Source organism: Convolutriloba macropyga, chromosome 5 (genome assembly GCF_964194025.1).
Source record: "Convolutriloba macropyga chromosome 5, txConMacr16.3, whole genome shotgun sequence".
Taxonomy (NCBI): Eukaryota; Metazoa; Xenacoelomorpha; order Acoela; family Convolutidae; genus Convolutriloba; species Convolutriloba macropyga.
The window spans coordinates 72,884,539-72,906,285 of NC_134472.1; the positions used below are offsets into that span (position 1 = coordinate 72,884,539).

Sequence of the window (21,747 nt, forward strand, 5' to 3'; positions counted from 1 at the left end):
TATCTACTTTCTGATTTCAGGATCTTTTCAACTTAACGAAACTTCGTTTTTTTTTGGTTCTTACGCTTAAAGTTCTTCAGAGAAAAAGATCGCGATAGGATATTCTACTTTCCCCTGATTAATTTAGAGCTCAGGATATAAACATATAAGTCTTTCATTTTATAGAAAAGGAAACAAAATTTGACTTCTTTGATGATCTCAAAATCAAATTTCAAGCTCTTGAAAATATCTACAAAATTGCAAAATTGACCAAGAGCAGGTTAAAAAATGAGCAGCGGGAAAACTCAATGATGAAGAGATTTGAGCGATGGAGATCGGGTTAGTATGCTGCCATTTGGTACGAAGCGGCTTCAATAAAGCAAGCAAAAAATAAAAGCAAGAGCACAATGAAAGCGCATGCCTCCCGATCAAGAAAACTTTGTCTTTAAGGACAATTTGTTTATGCGGAAAAGTTTTTATCTTCGGAAGGAATGGCACTCGACAACAGGAAAATCCTCATTGAACTAAAAAAAAATGCATCCAGTGGTAAACGAAATTTTTTAGCCGATGGAAGACCTGCGCAGCTTTTCAAGTCTATGAAACAAAGGTCCTTTTGCAGCTTCAGTCTTTTTCGAATTTCACAGCAGCTGCGCGATCAAAAATGTACCCAGAACATCTTCTCCACGCAATCAATTGTTCAATTTCCGATCAATCGAAAGGGGGCAATGAATTCCCTAACCAAATTAGTTAGCTTGGCCAGCAGGGGCCAGATTCGTGGCTCAAGTTTTTTGTAGTGCTACAATAACATCATTGAATAAAAAAGAAAACCGACATTAGACCTATTGCTGTGGGTAAAGTTATTCGGCGCCTCTTTGCCAAGTGCATTGCAACAGAATCAGCCATCGAGGCGGTTGAGCTGTTTGGTGCAACGCAGTTGGGAGCGGCTCTCCGGGGAGTCGAGGAGAGCATATTGCACGCCACAAAAGAAACCTTTGGAAGAAGGAAGAGAACAAATTTGGAGCATACTCCAAATTGATTTCAGAAACGCATTTAATTCGGTAAAGCGTGGTTATCTCCTCGGTAAAGCATTAGAATTTCTCTCAGAATCATGAGAAAAATTTGGTTTAGAACTAAGGAAGGATGAATGCGAGCTATGTTCAAGCGAAAGTTGACAATTTGATCAAGAGGAACTGTGCCGATGGATTTCTAATTTTATGAGCTGCCATACGATCTGATGCTTTTGTTTCCTCTTGTTTTCCTCAAACGCGTGATAAAATTAGAAGAACTTCTAGACAATTTAGCATATGTAGACGATCCTCAATGTGCTCTGGTTATTTTGCGTTTTTGCCTTGGTGCTCCCAAAATGGTCTACTCTTTGCGATGCAATACTCCTTCGGACAAGTCAAATAAATTCCTTCTAAACTTTGATTTGGTTCAGTGTGCAACCTTTGAAGGTATTCTTGGAGTATTGATGTCAGACACGTCTTAGGACCAAGCGTGTCTTCCAATCAATAAAACCGGTGTAGGAATAGGAAGATTGGCAGATCAAGTTCACGCTGCATGTGTTGGATCTGCTTTTCAATCCTCTTTTCTAGTAGAAAAATTAACAGGCCGTAATCTAACTGAAGACATCTCATTTGTTATGGCAATTGAAGAATTGAGCGCACTTGAGACAACATATCCTTCTCGAAGAACAATTCAGGAAGAAATTGATAACTCAGCCTTCAACAACTTGTTAGGAAAACTAAGTTCCATAAGAGAAAAAGATTGTTTGCAATCTCTTTCTCTGCCGCGGTCTGGTGCCTGGTTATCTGCAGACCCCATTCCAGCTCTGGGACTCCAATTATCTTCTAATTGTTTCCGAGTTGCTCTCGAATTTCGACTGGTTGAAAAATTGTAGGAAAACGAGAGACATTGTCACTTTTGTAAAACTGGTACTCTAGATGTAATGGGCGACCATGCGGTGTCATGCCATGACCGGGGTGATATGATCTGTCGTCATGATTGTATACAAGATAGAATTATTTCAGCTTGCTGGGGAGCTCTTCTGTCTCCTATCTGAGAACAGAAAAAATTACTACCCGACAATAACTCCACACCGCTCGATATTTTCTAACCTGTATGGATGGCGGTCAGCCAGCAGCTTTAGACATTACCGTCACTCCTTCCTTGCAGTCAAGCCTCATTATAAATGCGTCGGAGAAGAGTAGCTTTCCACTGTCAGCTGCTGAGAAAAGGAAGTACGAACAGTACGCCCAGAAATGTAGTGAAGTTGGAATTCAGTTCATTCCTCTGGTCTTTGAAACGTTAAGAGGATTTTCACAGACTGTTTGTGAGATCCTCAAACGAATCGCTACTCTGGCTGGTAAAAGAAGTTTGCTGTCGGCGGGGTTGTTCTCGGTAGCGTGCAGTAGTTTATCTCAATCAGTCTCTGTTACAGCAATTCGGAGATCTGCGATCATGCTCTTTGCAAGGGATGCAAAACTATAGACACATATGCAACGGGAGCAAATCTTTGAATCATTGTACCAGAAGTTAGGAGGCGTGTCGGCCTCAAGAAGTTTGTCATCCATGAGCGGGGACAATCTATACCGATAATTTTCGACTCACCCAATGAGTGGGGAGCTCAAAATTTAATGCTTCATCATACGAGTTGTAACTCAGTGGCGGGTGAAATGTGATTACCCAGAACAAGAAATTTTACCTCAAAAACAATTTTTCAAGAAGAAGCGAGTGTGATTGCACTGGTGGTTCAGGTTGAACCAGTGATAACAACAATAATCTTGATTTTGAGATTTCAGGGAGTTTTTATTTTTTGTTCTTCCTTTTTGATCCCTATTATAGTCATTATTCTAAGAATCATAATGACCGGTTTGAGCTGACTAAAAGTGGTGGCCATAGTGATATGACTTTCATTTAAAGTTCACGAGTAGTTTTGTGAAGACAGAAAATTGAATTCCGGTTTCATTTGTTCTTTTTTGTGATACTTTCCCCAAAACTATCAATAGTCAATCTTTTAATTTCTTATTTCAAAAATTCTGCTATCAACACATGATGCAACTAGCCTGTGAATTTCTTTGCACAAACATTGAAATTTAATATCCAGCTATGTTTCAGAACTCCCATCATTCAAAGTCCCTTTTTTCGTTTATTTTGTTTGCAAAAGATTGTACCATTTATTCTGCTCTGCACGGTTCGAATTTTTCATTAGCTGGGTCCATAAAAAATTACTAAGCTACCATAACGGCAAAAATTACATTACCCGTGCAATTATGCTGCGAACAGTTCGCTCTTTTTTGAGTTTATGTGAGGTCTTTTTGCTGACAACGGTCACAGTTTCCGGTCAAATTTTATCAATTTGGTCTTTGTTGTCGTCGTTGAAAAGTGGATACGTTTACCACGGATAACAGTGACAAACCCCGTAAATTTCTTTGCTTGTACTCACGTAATGTAATCATTGTTCAAAAACTTTAGCACTTAATTTCTTGCACAACACTCAGATAAGTCTAAAGTGTGTTTGAATTCTATTTTGTTCGTTTATTATTGATTACCCAAATAACAAACTTAGTTGTTCTGCATTGATATGACACCTACGAAACTGCTAATCGTCTTCTTTAATCTAGAGAAAACTTCCGGCTAATAATTACGATTTTTCATTTCAGTTCATTTTAAACGTCCTTTGCTATCGTGGTAATTAGAGTAAGCAATAGTGAGTTTCAAAAACAGTGACATGTTATCTCTCAAAAACTAGCATCCCAGACAAATGAGACAAACATTTTTTACTTAAATTATAATTTAAGTTAAAAATGTTTGTCTCATTTGTCCTGGATGCTTGTTTTATGACGGTTATCTTGCAAGATCTTACAAGATAACCGTTGGAGTTCGTCTGGGGTAGTTCTGTAAACTTTCAGAACAAGCTTACTGAACTAGTTGTCCTTCCTGCTGCTGTTGTCCACACATGCCTTAAAATCTAACCTTACAACAGGGTAGGGTATTTTTGGGTAAATTTACTCACTCAAATGTACTATTTGACCCGTAATGACAAGTTGTTTTTAATTCCACTGCAGTCTTTAAAAAAATGCTTCCGCTTCATGCAAACAATGTTATTGTGGTAAAGAATTTGATTTTGACAAAAATGGCTATCAATTTTTTCCATTACGCAAAAATTAAACACCTACCTTGAAAATATAACGCTTACGCATAAAATAAAAAAAATTAATTCCAAAAAAAATGATGTTTAAATTCTATGCGCTTTCTATCGTATGTTTGCTAAATATATCTCAGTTATGTTCTCACTCTCGGCTTTCTCATAGTTTTGAAACCAGTAATTGAGCTAAAAAATAAATACTTCAAGCAGATAATTTCTCAACACCAAGCACGCTTACGAGTCGGTTGGAAATATTACTCACCCTAACCTTAGCAGAAACCTTTTGAGCTCTATACCTTTTTAAATACTCTATGCTATTTACTCTATCATGGTATCTCAATGGTTAGGTTTTACTCTTGTTATAAAAAAGGAGGCTTTTTAATGGTGCGGTCGCACATGATGTTCCCACCCGAGCTAATCTACATTTTTGACTTAATTGCCAACCAAATGAAGAGATAATCAAAAATAAATGTTTTGAGTTAAAAAAAATCGTTACACACCAAAACTACTAATTGAATTACATAATGCCATACTTCATTAAAGCGCTCACGAAATCTGCCATTAAAAAGACAATGAAAAAAAAAACAAAAAACAAAATCAGCAAAAACAAAAAAAAAACAAAATTCAATATCTAAATTTAAAAGCACCTAGAAAAAACCTCAAAATGCAATCATATAAAACCTTAGCTACACAAACTTACTTTTTCTTAACTACTCAGCAGATAGGATTTTTCTTTAATGGGACTAGGTAAAAAGTAGACAAAAAGAAATAATGAGGCAACAATCAAAAATCAATCAACATTTTTAAAAAAAATTATAACTTCAAACGTCTGAAAAACCCGTAGCCTTTCACAAAATAATTCTTTATAAATTAACTAAAAGATCATTACGAAAACGATGGGACCTGTATTTGTTTATAATAAGCCATAGAAATGAACTAAAGTTCTAGTAAAAGAATTTTTTGTTCATTGGTCTTCACTTGACTGTTACTAAGGTTTATTTTTAATAGAATCTTGATTTGAAAAGTGACTAGTCTTTAAGTGACTTTACAAAAACAAAAAAGTGCAAAAATGTTTCCAAAAAACAAACTCCCAAATTGACTTCGAGTTTTTTTATTGTAGTAAACTTACGCATAAGACCAAAGTTGGCATTTTTGTCACCTTCTGTCTAGTAGGAACGCAAAAATGTTTCATTTAGTAGCATGAATTGTAATCTTGAATTCTTATTTTTATAGAAAAAATCGTAATTTTATAGAAAATTAATCTAAAAGTTAACAAAATCATGACAAATGTCCTGTGTTTACACAAAACTTTAAACCTCGATAGCTGCTCGAAAAAACAACGAAAGTAAAAAAAACCTTTTTAATTCCGAATGCTACGCTGGACAAGCTTTTAAATGATACCACTAACAACTCTCTACGTTGAATACATCGATCGGCCAAAATTGTTTGAACAAAAAAACCCATTTGAGTGTATTATTCCTCCCCCCCCCCCCCCTAGTGCGGTCGGAACAAAAAGCAGATAAGTTTGTATACACAGTTTTAGAAAGTTGACGTTGTGCTCATATGTCGCACTTGCAGTAATTAAGATGCAGTCAAGCCGAATCCAGGGCTTTAAATTGGGTTGTTTTGGAATTGGTTTTACTTGTTCATTCTGTTTTTCAGTAGATGCACAAGCGCCCAGGAGAAACAGGCAGTCCAACTTTGATAAGATTTAGAATTTTACCAGAGAGGTTTAAAACACATTGTAGCTAATTTAGTTTTCGCAAGTTGATTGCCTCCCGAATTTTTTCAGCAGAACGGAACTGGTTCATATAGTTCTATCAGTTCTCAGTTCGTCAACAACAAGTTTTCTGCGTGATTTTGTAAGGTTTTTGCCACAAAAAATGAAAGCATAAATATTTATAATATCAAACGAAGAGTCATACCCGTGGACTACGTTAGTTGCAAAAGGCCACTTCTAAAGCAGTCGCAAAAATTTTGGGTCCAGCGTGAGAATTTTCTGTTGAGCTAAAATCCAGCCTTATATTTGGGTCGAGCTAAAGTCCCGCAGCCAAAAATGGAGCGAGCTAAGTCCAGCAGAGTAGTATATAGATGAGCGGAGCTGCCCGGGGGGGGGGGGGGGTGGTGACCCCCATGTTTTAAGATAGGCTATAGCGATTTCAAATCATTTTGGTCACCATTGAATTATCGCAGCCATGTATAAAGATAGGTAATAGATTTTACATGTATTAACATTAGAGTTATGGGAACAACGTATAAAGATAGGTCATAGATTTTACATGTATTAAGATTTCATTTTCGACAGTAATGTATAAAGATAGGTAATAGTCTTTACATGTATTAACATTAGAGTGATGAGAACAACGTATAAAGATATGTAATAGATTTTACATGTATTAAGATTTGATTTTTGACCATAATGTATAAGGATGGGTAGTAGATTTTACATGTATTGACATTAGAGTGATGAGAACAACGTATAAAGATATGGAATAGATTTAACATGTAATGATATTTGATTTTTGACAATAAGTACAAAGATAGGTAATAGATTTTACACGTATCAAGATTTGAAACAAGATACCAGCCAATTAGATTAGGTAATAGGTCTTATGTATAAGATTTCTCATTAAATTTTGCATCACAAAATAAGAATAAGCTAACAAATAGCAAATTGGAAAATGAAGCTGTGTTATTATATCTACCAAGCTGTAAGCTGAGCGTAGCTAAAATGCTGTGCTCTTGGTTTTTTTCGTCGTCTATTTTTGTTTTACATTTCTTCTAGAATATTCTGTCTCGTCACTGTTTAAGCGGTTTTTTTCACGCTTGATTTCACGCTTTCTGCGCGACCTAAACTGCGCGTACTCAGAAGTCCTTTGTTGCAAAATCAAAACTGATTGTAAGAAGAAAGATTGTAACGTCCGGACAGGCTAGTGGTTAAGGCAATGGGCTGTTGATCAGGAGGTCAGTGGTTCGAACCTCGGCAGTGGAACTTTTTTTGAACCCAAAAACATCCTCCTTCGAATTAAACTTTTTAGGCAACGGCGATAACTTTTATCAACTCACTTCTGTATCATTTTCGATCTTTATTTTACGGTACGCAAGGGGTCCATATTATCATCCAGGGTTGCAAGGGGTCCATATTAGCAATATTTTCATCCAGGGTTGTCTACAGATCTGGTCAACACCTTGAGAAATTAGTCAGAAAACTTTTAGATGCTCAGTTTGAACTTTAAAAACCCGGTTCAGGTTTCTCTTCAAGAATGATTACTTTAAACAGTGGACTCATCTACTTGACAAAACTTTTTTACAATCACATGTTCACAGGCGTACAATTAATTTAAATGGTTAAAATGAATGAAAAACAAATCAGAAGGTTTAAATCATCAAAGGCGTCGTATGAATTCCATCTGCATCCACAATTCGTTTTGGATAGAAAAACGAGAGTCCCTTTTTAGTTTGCTCATAGGTTAGAATTTGGTGATTCATAGTTCTGAATCCTCTGTTAGTTGAGGCTATATTCACTGCATCATCCAGTACTCGTCTGTACTTCTGTAAAGGTCCATCACTGTTTTCTTCCAGAACACTCTTGCTGAGTCCTTAGCTGCTGAACTTAGTTTTGGTCGTTACTGAATTATAGCAACAATACGTTTTGCTACATAAACGTAGCATTTCAGTACATCGGAACTCCTCCTTGAATAATCCAGGCTCACGCTTGTCTTGTTTTACATGTTTATCGCAACAAGTTCTCGGAAAAAATTTACTTGCACTATTAGCATGGAAAACATCTGTACAGTCATTACTTCTCATCTCATTCCAAATTCTTCTCATTTCTGGTTTAATGCACTCATAGAGATTTTCATGAGCCAGTGCCAGATACAAAGAATCAGTGTCCATTTCAAGCTCCTCAAATTTCTGAACATCACAGAACTTGTCAAAGAAGTTGTAGTAGAGCTCCAGCATTCTCAGTTTAGCATACTGTAAGATAAAGAATCCAACAATTATAGGTTCACGATGCTCAACAATGCTTTTCACAAGCTCAACCTCATATATATCTGTCGACACCCTGTTCAATCTTCTAAAAAGACGGTTATTAATAGCTTTATGCGTTTTTTCATCGTTGAGATATAAAGTTTCTGTGTGCCGACTTCGATCCATAATCTGATAACCATACGAGCCGTTTCCAAGTGATTTCATAGCTTCAGCAACAACGCTAGAGTCCGGATTTTAATCACCTTCTCGCCTTGCATCAACAACAGATTGGACGAAACCGTTGAAACATTTTTGCGGGGTATACTCAACGAATCTGTGGATTTTGGTACAGCGTAGACCCAGCTTCGAATAAAACTTTAATAATGGTGTTATGACTATTCCATTGTTTAATTTGTAACTCGAAATCAACATTCGTTGAGGTTTTAACAATAACGCGTTTTTTTCAGCATATTCCAGCATGAATTTACCTATATTCTCTCTTCCAACATAACAGTTTTTGAAAATTGGAGGAAAGTATGCAAATCGTTCACGGAGCTCCTCAGGAACTTCAAATCGCATTGTACATATCCGAATAATTTATCTTCATGTATCCGCGTCAACAGTGTCTCTTTGCTCAAAGGTAACTTGTAGGGGAAATTTTTTCTAATGTGGTTCTTCAACATGGATTTCTCCTGAACTTGATCCCACCATTCACACTCTCGCATCTCTATAACTTTATATCCTTTCTTTTCCAGGTAAAGCTTTCGTAACTTATCAGATTCACGTTTCCGGATACCAAACTCAAATTCATCCTCATTAAGATTTGGTCGAGTTTCCCTACAGGGACAGAAATGGTAGTAGCATCCAAGAGCTTCAAAAATTGTTTGGCATTGACCACAGAAACCATCCACAGTAAAAGAATCAATTTTTCTCTGTTTTCCAGTTGTATAGAAACTCTCAATAGTACATTCGGGTCTGGTTGCCTGATAGAAAGATATTACCATGTTCTCAAACTTCCTGATTTTGTTTTGATGAGCTTTGAACTTTTGAAGATTGGTATCAAACTCCCATCTAGTGTAGAGTCCAGTTGGCATCGCTTGGCACATGGAGAAAGGATACAATTGACTAGCATCTATTCCAACTATTGTTTTACAGATATTGTTTGACCTCCGGATGAACGTTTTGTCTACAACGGCTTTCCTCGTGAACACTATTGATGAACCACCAGTCATTTCACTTCGTATTTTCTCATGCAAGTCTTTGTCAGCTTCGATGAAAGGGTAAAATTTTCTATCAGTCGATTTATGAAGACAGATATTTGCTAAATTGGGTAGTGTACACCCAAGCTTTAACATATCAATTTTTTGATCGTGGTAGAATTTCATCATTTTCTTCATTGCTTGCAGAGTTGGTACAACATCTTTGTTGTTATACCAGCAAAGGAAATCGCGAAAAGTTGTCATTTTCTCCATCATCCACATTTTTTCAAGGAGAGCATGATTCTCTTTTCCAGATAAAGGCTTCTCTTTCAAACCCAGTTCCCGGAGAACATCAAATTCCTCTTTTCCAGATTCCATCATTTTCTTGAACTGACTTAAGTCCTTCTCCAAAGGATTTAGATTTTTCAGTTTGCTGAAGAAGGAGTCATAGGGTGGAAGATGATTGCAGTCAAGTTTCGTAAACGAATCGAACCATTCATATGGGAAATAACCTTTTGTCTCCTCAGATTGATATGCTTTCAGAAAAGAATCCAGAGATGTTGCTCCAGCAAGAAAGTTCAAAATATCGAGAAACTGAATATCATCGAATTTGAAAGAAATAAACTGATTGGCCTTTTTGATTACCGTAGGTTGAATATCTCTATCGTTAAGAAGATGGGGAATGAGATACGCTTTGATTAAGTTTAGGTCATATTTTCCACTGTTGAATCCAAAAACTGGTAGAGTGTCAACATAATTGTTGAAGTGACGCTGGAGATCAAGGAGCTGCTTTTGCTGGATTTGTAAAAAGCTTTTAGATACATTGCTATCTTCTGTTTCACTACTGATATTCGGTTGAGTTTCGGAAACAATTTGCAGTCTAGAGTAAATATCACTCAACCTAGTTTTGATCTCTGCTTCCACCGCCAAGAACTTGGGTCTCAAGTCCGCTTTGTTTTTTGCTGCTAGTATTTCCAGTTGAGCTACAAAGGATATGATGAGACGATTGGGATCCTTTTCGCATAAGAAAACAGGTTCGTCCAACAAATTTGAAGAAATTGATACCGATACAGGTACATGAGTACCAATCCATGATGTTGTCGCTGTGTTATTGATTTTCACCGATTGAACACATATTGCTTCGAAGTCGAAGACGACAAAATTTCTGAAGAGGGTATGATCTTCTGGATAAGCGATTGAGAAGTTGTCAAGCTTCTCAAATAGTGTTTCCCGCAAAGAATAAGCACCTCTCGGATAGATATTTTTCACTAGTTCTTTACAAGTTTTCAAGTGACGGTTGAAGTTTCCTGAATGGTTAAAAAAGACATCACAGCTGGGACAACGAAACTTCTTGAAAAATTTGTTGATATCATTAACATAACAGATATGATTGTTGTATCGAAGCAGTTTAATGTTTTCGTCATATCGTTCAACGCTGCGTCGAACAAGTTCACCAATAATTTCACCGTCTTCAATGTCAAAATCATAGATGAAAATGTTTTGTTTGATTAGTTCTTCTATTATTGGAATTTGATCGAAGGAAACGCCTGTGAAACTTTCAGGGTGGCAACCGCTTACAGTAATAAAATTGTGAAATATTTCAGTTGCATGTAGTTCAACATCTAATGATCCAAATAAATGAATAACAATTGCACGGAATAAGCACAAATTATCGTTATATGGTTCATTGTGTCCATTTGAAACGAGACAATTTACTTCAGGATTCCTTAACAGGGGCTCTGGGAGAGGCGAATCTGTGCAACCCAAAGGTATATTCGTAAGAAGCGCTACAAAAACGGTAACATTTGTAATTACTGTGAATCGCCATTTTGAGTTTTGACGTTCTTGCGTATATGTTTCAACCAAGTCAAGTTTCTTAATTTCGTTCTGCAGATTCAATAAATCGTTTTTATTGCTTACCAGAAAAACTCGGTCCAGCAGTAAGTTATTTTCATGCGGATAATAATATCGGTAATCGTTTATCTTTATATTTTGCAACAGAAACCCTAAAGCTAGGTTAATTTTTGCAGCACAGTTGAGGTTTGCAAAAACTCCATCAAGTTTTTTATTAATCTCCTTGGTGTCCAAATCAGATAAATTGAAGTTGAAAACTTCCTGTCTGCCGTGCTCAGCATGCATATCGTCAAGTAAATGCTGACACGCTGCCAGTTCTTCCTTCAATGACTCGCTATCGTTATCAACTTTCTGCATAATCTCACGAACACGGTTTGTACTTGAGGACCCAATTTTTGTGCTAGCTTGATGTACTTTTTTGCGGTGAAGTTGAAGTGAGTAGAAACTTGGAAACTGTTTCTGACAGACAACACACTTGTTCAGTGTATTACGAATTTTTGCTCCGTGAGCCTTCGCAATATGGTATGACAATTCTGCAGCATTTTTTGTCGCATAATTACAATTCCTTTTCTTACAGTAAAGCGTGCCCAACATACATGTCTTCCTGTGGCCAGCAATATGGGCCTTTACAACAGATTTTCCACATTTTTCTCAGTTGAAGGGTAGATTTCGATCTTTTGCAGGCATTTTGTTATAACTGGGTAAGTTCAACTATGGAAGAAGCAAAGAGATTTTTTAACTTTTGTCGGAAGGAAATGTCAACTGAACCGTAAAATATGGATAAACAAATGTCTCTCAAGTTCTGCAGAAATCAAAAGTGTATTCATGATTACATGCGAACAATGAAGTTGAAATTTCTTTGTTACTAAAAATCGATTTTATTTCGAGTCGTCAACTAATCACAGCAAAGTTTGCAGAAGTTCGGGAAATTGCGGCAGCCATTTTTCGTGTACAAAACTTCGGTAATTCCGACAGCCCTGATTTGTTTACTTAATGTCTAGACAGAATGTGTTCACAAGCAGTGAAAACTACCAAAAGTTTACCTCAGGTTAAAGATTGTAGAACTACGGGAAAATTCGACAGCTTTGATTTAATTGCGGTGCTTCGGAAAAACCAGACAGCCTTGATTTGTTTACTTTTTGTCTAGACAGAATTTGTTTACAAGCAATTAAAATAACAAAAAATTTAATGAATTTTTACCTAAGAACGACCTTGAAAATTTGTTTACACAGTGTTCTCAACTAAAACCCACTAATTCATAGAGGTAAATCACCAGTTGTTTACTCAGTTTAATCTCTTACTATGGTTGAGGCTATGTACGAGAATAGTCCTGAATACTTCAAAAATATCAAAAACGTTTCAAGTACACCATTTGCGATACAGAACCACAACTACAGGACACTGGAATAGAGAATTATGCATACGGTTTTCATCCGCCTTCGGTTGATATTACTGGTTGTGCTTTTGGTTCCAGCCATTGGCATCTTATTTTTGAGAATACAAGTTCGGAAGATAATATTGTTTTTTCTCCGTATGCTCCTGCGGCGACACCTTGTCTCGTGACTTGCTTCAAGTTCCTCATTTTGCCTACGGAGAAAAATTTTGTTACATTTGGTGCTATTATTTCTCGCTTACATATTGCCGTGGAGTATTTGTCAAAATCAAATCAACTTTCAATAAACAAAATTAAAAATTAAAAAACAACTCCCATCACCTGTTCGTGAAAAAGCGCTTTCAACAATTACTACTACTACAACTTCTAACAAGCGTCCTTCCCCAATTCCTGACGTAACTATAAAATGGTTTTGTCAACCTATGCTCGGTGAATATTCATCAACTCTCTATCAGATTATGGATATTCTTTTGAGTGGACAAAGGAGTTTTGTACGAGAGACTTCGGACTATTTAATAAACTTCCAATTCTGTAAAAATTCTAGTGTTTAAAAAAGTGTTTTAGCAGAAAAATTTAATTCAATTTCACTCCATATGTTTTACAAATGCTAGCAATTGCAATTCATTGACATCTGGTACAAAAGGAAATTTACTGCTATAGAAATAATGAGCAATATAGATGCAAAATAAACCACACAGTTGCGAGTCTGCTGATTGCAGGGGAGACTGAATATCTCTTCTGTGCTCCATAATATCCATCGTCATATGTAAATCAGTAGATTGCTGTAAGCGGGAGAAAATGTCTTTATAGGCAGTCAGAGGAAGTGCTAACGGATCTGCAAAGTATAGTACGGGGTGTGCGTAGCGTTTCGCAAGCATCACCCAATGTGAACCAATAGAATCAGCTCGCGATGCATTCACAATTATAAAACTGTTCACTGGTAAATTTAGGGGATAATTGTCAGCGGCAAAAACACCTCGAAATTTAAATTTGAGATGTTTGCACTTTTGAACTTGAATATAAATTTGATCTTCATCCATTAGTATGCGTTCATAGGCAGAGCATTTTTGGATACGTTTCTTGCAGAGTCAAAGTACACAGTAGACGATTTTTCTCCCAGGAAAAAAATTTCAATGTTGTTTGGCAAACCAGTATCAAATTTCAATTCAACCGATAATGATGAGTTTGTTAGTTCGGGATGAATAAAATCGTGCGTGGCCTCTTGCGTGCTAGTTAAGTCAAAGACCATTATAAAGTGATGCGCAAAATCACTTAGTGTTATTCCATGACCGTTTTCAACATAAGCTAATGCACTCATTGAATTGTAATACAGGCGCTTGTTATCATTTGTTAACATTGGAGTGCCAGCTGTTGCGAACCCGTTTCGATAGACCGTAATTTCACTCAAATCAAACTTTTGATAGTGGTAGGGATTGATATTGTTCGTTCCAATGCATGCATTGCTCCTGCACAATGCAACAATCAGCCGCCTTATTGGTTCTTTTGTGAAAATATCTTCATGTTTCCAACTACGTTGACCTGCTGTTGCGAGGAATGTTTTTGTTATTACTTCATTGTAGCGATACATTGCCGGAGTTTTTAGGAGTGTTTTTTCAATGGCTCCAACAACGTTGTCTGACACTGTCATCTTTCTAACAAATAAGTTTGCTTCATCGATTTTAACTTTGTAATTTTTTGCCGCTGTCTCACAAATGGTAACAAAATCATCTTGCGATCTTCGGAAAGAAAGTCTTAAGGTAACACCACTTATTAAATGTTTTTCACAGGAAAAGAAATCAATAGCGAGCTTTCCATATAAAGTAATTTGTTCCGATTCTCTCACAGCTACTTGCCTTGCATCCCTTGAAGCTGCAGCTATACCATCGGGGTTCGGCTCATACTCGTAACCTTGACACTTTAGCCAAGTTTCTTTGCATCGGCTCCATGTGAAAATTCTGTTTCAATAAAATTTTTATGAGCATAGTGTCCATTAGCTGAGGAAATTTTTATTCCATTTGCAGAAACAGTACAGTCGGCGAACAGTGAATGAAGAACATTGTGGACAAAATATGCAGCATCGGTTGCGGTTGCATCGCCGGCGTATATCGCAAATCAGTTCCATCAGCATTTTGTATTCGACATTTTACTTCCAAATAAGTTTTCTGCAAATCTATGAAATTGTTGCGATCGCCTACAACTTCGAATTCGAGCGATGATCCAGAGGGAGAATAAAGTGGTCCAGTTTTTTGCTCAAATGATTGATCAAAGGTGACTAGCAAAGGTGGTTTTTCAAATAAATCCAAGGAACTGTGAGTGGCTTCGGAGGAAGGTATTACAATATTAGTTCGCATTTTTGACTCGAGAGAAAAAATCCAGTCGACTTCTTCTTGGCTGTGGTTTTCGAGAAATGATTTTTTTAGTGGAACGTCTTTTGTAGGTTCGAGGTTTAGCATATTGTTGTCTTCAACGTTTAATAACTTGCCGGCCTCGTGTTATGCGTGAATGGAGAGAACCACCAAATTGTTTTCGGGCTGTTTTTGCAACCGTGCTTTTCAACGCCTGCTTTGCCGACTTTCGTTTCGTTGCTACTTCAACAAACTCAGGTGCACCCTGCACTAAAAGCTCTCGGCCAATTTTTTTGGCAGCGGGCCATATAATTCTTCTTGCCAATGATAAAGCAACTCTTCCAATACCTGCTGCGAGGGCTCCAAAGCCACTTCCTCTTTGACGATAATGACCGGAGAAATGTGGCATTGACTGTGATGCTTGGTTGCTGTAGTAAGCTTCCATTTCACTTGATTTTTTGAAACTTTAAGCCTACTATCACTTTTCCTGTACCAATAAATGGAATAAGTTTTCCGGCTTCAGTCCTCAACTCCATTTTAATGTTCTGAATATTGTTAGAAAGTATGGGCTTGTAATCCAGAATTGTAAATGTCTTGTGATGAATGGGTGTAACAGTGTTTATGCTGCCGTTTCTTAGACTCCTTTCGGTCTCAATGATTTTAATTACAGGAGCTGTCACGTCTCCAATAATTTGATATTCTATAATGTCTATGTAGACAAATATTAATTGTGAGCCACAGGTTGTATCAACTGGAAAATCACTTTGGTGTCTATTTAGAGTTTTGTGTGATTTGTATCCAATATGAATGTATCCATCATGCGAGTTGTCTTTTATACCCTTGAAGCCGCGAATACTTGGAACTTCTTCGTTTACAAATGAAAAACCCTCATTCGCTCCGAATTGTAAAACCAGTTTATGAGTAATTTTGTCAAAAGTAAAATCAAATTGTTTAAACTCAGCAATTCGCCTGAGTTCATCCATTAGTTGATCCAAGCTACTGTAAATGCCTTTGCGTATTTTTCTGAGGTGTCCACTGCGATTATTTGAGGCGTCGAGTTCCACTCCCGGGTTTTTATAAACGACTAACCCGTTTGAATTGAAGTTGTTGATGTTTGATGGGGAGGATATTGAAGATAAAGCTACTTGCCACTCTCCATCCAAAATAAGTGGTTGAGATAACTGGTTATGGAATTTTGCCATTGTGTTTTTACCAAAAACTTCCACTGATGCGTTGGATATTAGGTCGATTGTGAATTCTTTGGCGAGATTCATTTTATTCGTCTGCAGTAACTAACACGTTTACTTGGACTAATTCCGGTTCATAAAATTTACTTTCAATTATAACGTTGTTTGCATCTATAAGATTGTACGTTGGTGGACACACGGTAGCAATTTTGAATATCGTAAAAACTTCGTCTGTATAATTTTGTTTATAACCTTTTCTGAATTTTTCGTCGTGCTTTGCAATCCTAACAACGTCTCCTTTTTCGTATTTTGGTTTGTACTTTGTTGTGTTGTTTGCTAATGATATTAAAATTGGTTCATGTTTTTTGAAAACTTTATTAGGTGCTAAATGGGTTACCCGGTTAACACGACTGTTTATAGTATTTACAAACTGGGGTAAATCTTCAATATATGTCCAAGTCCACTTTTCTTCCAAATATTTGTGAATGATGTTTTTAAGCGATCGAATGTTCCTCTCTGCAAATGCCGACTTGGTTTCGCTTTCTGTTGAATATAAATGAATTCCTTTCTTTTCACAAAATTTTTTGAAATCTCCTTTGAACTCTGATCCCTTGTCTGTCCATACTTTTTCTGGTTGTTTCTTCTTGATCATTTTTTTGAACGCTTCAACAGCATCTTGCATATAAAGCTTTCATTGGTTGAACTCGTAAGTAACGTGCTAAAACATCCACAGCCACTAACAAATATTTTACACCGTTGTTGTGTTGGGCAACTTTATCCATATACGCAACATCGACAGACCAGATTTCATTTATTCTATATGCAACAGTTTTCAGTTCAAAACTTTTCCTGAATTGTCTGTATTTTGTGTACGGGGTTTTCGACTGAAGATAGCGAACAATTTTGCCTCTGGTGAAACCGCTAGCCTCCTTCAAGTTAGCAATGCTACCAAATGCAGCACTGCCTTTAGTGTACAATTTGTCTAACTGTTTAACTTGATAGGAAGTAATTCTCCCAGGGGCTGGTTGGTTTGATTTCTTTTTCTGCCTCTTCAAAGTTTCTCTGGTCTCTGTCAGAAGCTTTTGTTTTCTTTCGCTGGGATTTTGAAGCAACATCTTTGTCCGACTCATATTCCAAAAATTGCAGTCTCTCTTCAGATGATAAATTTAGAAACTTTTTGGCGTATGTGTTACAAGTCAAATGCGACCCAATATCGAGATGCGTTAATACACTGAATTGTTCGAAAGATAGTTTGCAAGTGGTTTGCTGTAAATTGTAAAGAAATGTAGCAGCAAGAACTTCTGTATTTGTACCATTAATAAGCAATCTCTTTGATGAGTCCAAGGACACAAAATCTGATTCCTCTATTATGTCCAGTATTGTATTCGCTCTTTCAAACTTTATCCCCTTCAAGATTCTAATATCATTCAGCACTCCTTTTTTGATAGTCGATGTGTTGTCTGTCGTAAATGATTTCGCCATAGACTCGTTTATTGTACTTCTATCATCCACTGAAGCGTCAGTTTGTTGTTCTGTATCCTGTTGCGAGGCAGAAGGAGCTGATAGTGACTTGTTTCTCTGGAGAAGCGATATCTGCTTGGCTGGATTGTGAATATTTTTGTTGCTGAGTAATTGAGAGACTTGAGGTTGTTCTCTTGTATACATCTGTTTAGGTATTAACACAAACTCTTCAGTATGCATTTTGTTCTATATATTCAATGCAGGGTAATGCTATGAGTTGAATGAGATTGTTGCCCGAGGGAGATTGAATTATTTTTAACCGTTCAGTTTTCCCTACTTTCCTGTTTGAAAGTTGACGCAGAGTTTTTTCAAATTTTTTTAGTTCTTTTTTATTGACTGGAACAACTCCAGAGAGTACGTTCATCACAAAGTCACTCAAAAACCAAATGAAGTCGCCGGCTTTAAGTAACTCGGATTCAATGTTGGAGTTCTTGTTTGTGCTATTTGCCCATTGCTTGAGCATAAGCAAATGTTTCGTTTTCATTCGTAATTGGCGTAACAACGGTTTCCTCCGAAGGAATGTAAAAAATTGAAGGATTAGGTCCAATAATATGTGACGGAAATCGTAATTCCTGACTGGTTTTGGGATCGAGATCAATAATAAAATGTCCAAAGGGCTCCGCAGTTGCTAGTTTGTACGCTTCTTTTATCAGTTGGAGACAATTCAACTGTTTTCCAAGATATTCAATTTGCTGAATGACACGAAGCGACTTGAATAATATTATGTGTGTTGTATTCAGATCAATGGTTCTGGACCATTTGCTTTGATGGAACAAATTATGCTTGACGTATAAAACATGTAATTCGCGATGACGTCCTGAGGTAGCTATTTTTACAAATTCTTTATCGTTGAAGATTTCTTCACATGAATCATCATAGATAAGCAGACAATGCGATAGATTTTTCGTTATATCAAAGCCTGAGTATTTTAGAAACTCAATCCCTGGTATAACTTGTTGCATATCTTTGAAAAGTGGTTGGAACTCTTAGTAAAAATAATAAATTTTCTCAAAACGTGGATAAAAGGTCGAACCTTTTAGCATTCGAAACAAGAGTTCTGTTTTACCACAACCACTTGGTCCTACAATTGACATAAATACCCTGTCATGTGTAAGAATAATTTTGTTCATAGTTTGGGATTAGGTAAAATGTAACCAACTAAACTCGATAAGAGAGCAATCCAGATTGATTTCTCTTCACAGCTTTCTGATAATAGAAAGAGCATAGAAAAGCAAAGAATGATCATTAACACAATGATACTAACTTGAACAAAAAATATTACTTCGGACCTTGGCACTGTTGAATTTGAACAACAACGCCATGGTAGCCTCTCCTTGTTGTTTACATCAAAGACTAAATTACTGATACCGGCGTCAGCCTCGTCTCTTTGATTCATTGGAGAAAAATAATTAATTGAAACGTGAATTGAAACAAGAATGATACAAAATGTTAAATTTTTGAATTATTCTCTTGGCAACTGTTTCATGTACCAGACCTCAAACAAATTGAAACCTTTGATATGACTTTTTATCTCTAGTTAATAACAAACGGTTGATGAGTCATTTTCCTCGAACGATGGTTGACTGAAGACTTTTTCAACTTCGGGGTGCTCCAAGACATATAATCGCAACTCATTCGGCATCTCAATAAGTGATAGCTCACGTTCTGGTGGTGTTTTTTTTCAATCTAAATTGAGGAACTTTTTTGTCCGCCCATTGCTTCCAACGTGGGATTCGCTGCTCTTTGGGGGCTGCATAGGCTTCTGGTTTGTTTTGTTCATAGCCATAATTGAACTGATTCCGATGTTCTCGAGCTCTCTGTTTATTTTTTACGTACAGTTGGAAGTGATAGAAATTATCTATCACGAGCAGGAAAGCCCTAAAGCTGTTTAGTTCGTCGGGAGAAAGAGGAATGGATGCAAAATAACGTTTTGCTGCTGCGCTATAAAGCGAGTTGTAACGCGGTTGTTGTGCTGTGTTTGGTTTATTAATGAGATAGTTCGCTCGGTTCTGTTGATCACTTGAAAAATTATTCTGTATTGGTGGAGAGGGATCCTGAGCTCTGTTGAATATTACAATCGGCTGATCGTCAAGTGGAGTCAAGCAAGTGAATATCTTCAAGTTGTCTGACAGATAAGTTGTTAAAGTTGACGTGTCTTCTCTGTACATCACTTTGTGTCCACTGTGAGAATATTCTTGCTTTACGTTCCGCGCAGTGATTTGATAATTGATCGTTTGTTAAACGAAACTCTGAAAGAAGATAATAGGAGGGAACTTGTTCTTCTGATATTATCTCTGAGATTCGGGGACAATTTAGATCCTCCAGATTATAAACAGTTTTTGTAAAAGCTTACTGAGGAGCTCACACTTTTCAATGCCTTTGGCAAAAAAGTTTTTCCGTGTGAATCGGAAACTGAAACTCAGACAGATTGTTTTCAAATCACAGTAAGGTATATCACCTTCGTCCCAATCAAGACCGTGTAAGTTATTGGTCAGCCAAATAACAGCTTGTCTATCGTGTGCGGGTAAATCAGCGAATTTAAGCGGCGGTTTGAAAAATATTGTATCGTTGTAACTCGAACACAAACTGAGTTCTTTTATAATGAATCCAAGTGACTTGAGTTTGAAACCTTCGAGATCGAGCACAATTTTATTTGCGGTTTTGCTGCCAAAATTTTCTAGCATTCCAATTCACGAAACAATTGTGAATGAAAAATTTTCACTGATAGAATGAATAATATTCCTGTCAGGTGTCCAAAAAGACAATTGTTTACTGGTAAGTAACGGAAAGCGTAAACATATCCATGGCCTTTGTTTCGGCAATCTTTTATAAATCCAGCGGCGTCATGCAATGCAGCATGAAGTCGTAGCACTTTGCTCCGTTTCAAAAAAGGATCTAGTCTTGAATTATCAATTCCAATGAAACCACCATAGGGTCTAAATTTAAGTGCTATTTCTCCGTCAACTTCTGGATCTAACAAAGAACAAGCAGCTACGAAATAAAAATGTCGATAAGATATGTGTGTATAATTTATGTCACCTCTCAGTGATAAAACTTTCTCATGAATGAGCTTGATGTCTTTTGTTCCTATTGTGTTCATTATTTACTGTTTACTGAACGTGAGCGTTTAGAGTTTTTGTTTATGAATCTTTCAATTCTGATTGGTTGTCAACCTGAATCAAAAATCAAGCACTCCTATTGGTCAATTTGTTTTGGAAAGTGTTGTGACCTTGAACATGTTTGGACATGATCCGATGACTCTCCAATTAATATATCATTAATGATTTCATAAAACTACTAACAGGTTAGTTGTTTTACTGTTGTTTTCACCAATTTATGTATGCATTTATGGACATAAGTGATTATGACCAAATTGTGTACATACTTAGGTGAAAACTGGTTTCTCTCGTACAACTCTGGTTATTTCTATCATTGTGTATGTATGTATGTATGTATGTATGTATGTATGTATGTATGTATGTATGTATGTATGTATGTATGTATGTTTGTAGGTATGTATGTATGTATGTATGTATGTATGTATGTATGTATGTATGTATGTATGTATGTATGTATGTATGTAAGTATGTATGTATGTATGTATGTATGTATGTATGTATTTATGTTGTATGTATGTATGTATGTATGTATGCGATTTTCAACACGAAATCTTAAAATTAAGAATTTCGTGTTTTCAACACGGAAATCTTAAGAATTCCTCGATTTTCATCACGGAAATCTTTTGAACTCCGCTATTTTCAATACGGAAATCTTAAATTTCACACTGATTAAACCCGAAAAAAAAAACTTTCAAACCCATTTTTAAAAAATTTTTACAAGTTCTTGTCCCCCTATAGGGTAAAAATTTCATTTTTTGAATAAATTTTTTCCGACAACTTTTTTTACTCAAAAAACATGTTTCACACAATTTCACATTGATTAAAGCCGGAAAAACGCAAAAAATTTTTTCAACCCCATTTTTCAAAAAAATTTGCAAGTGTCGACGCCCATTAGCGGTAAATTCTCAAATATGAAAAACTGCATCTGAATACTTTTATCATACAAAAAACATGTAATCGCAATGCTAGCAATAGCAGTGCTTAATATATATCACTGTTCTAAACAAACAAACAGACCTCGCAGCAAACAA

General features: G+C 36.5%; 1 protein-coding gene across 25 annotated transcripts in view; it reads right to left on the reverse strand.

Annotated features, from left to right (window-relative positions):
- The window catches only part of LOC142340247 (uncharacterized), a 71,136-nt gene that overhangs the window by 21,201 nt on the left and 28,188 nt on the right, over positions 1-21,747 (reverse strand). The gene's annotated exons all lie outside the window — the stretch shown is intronic.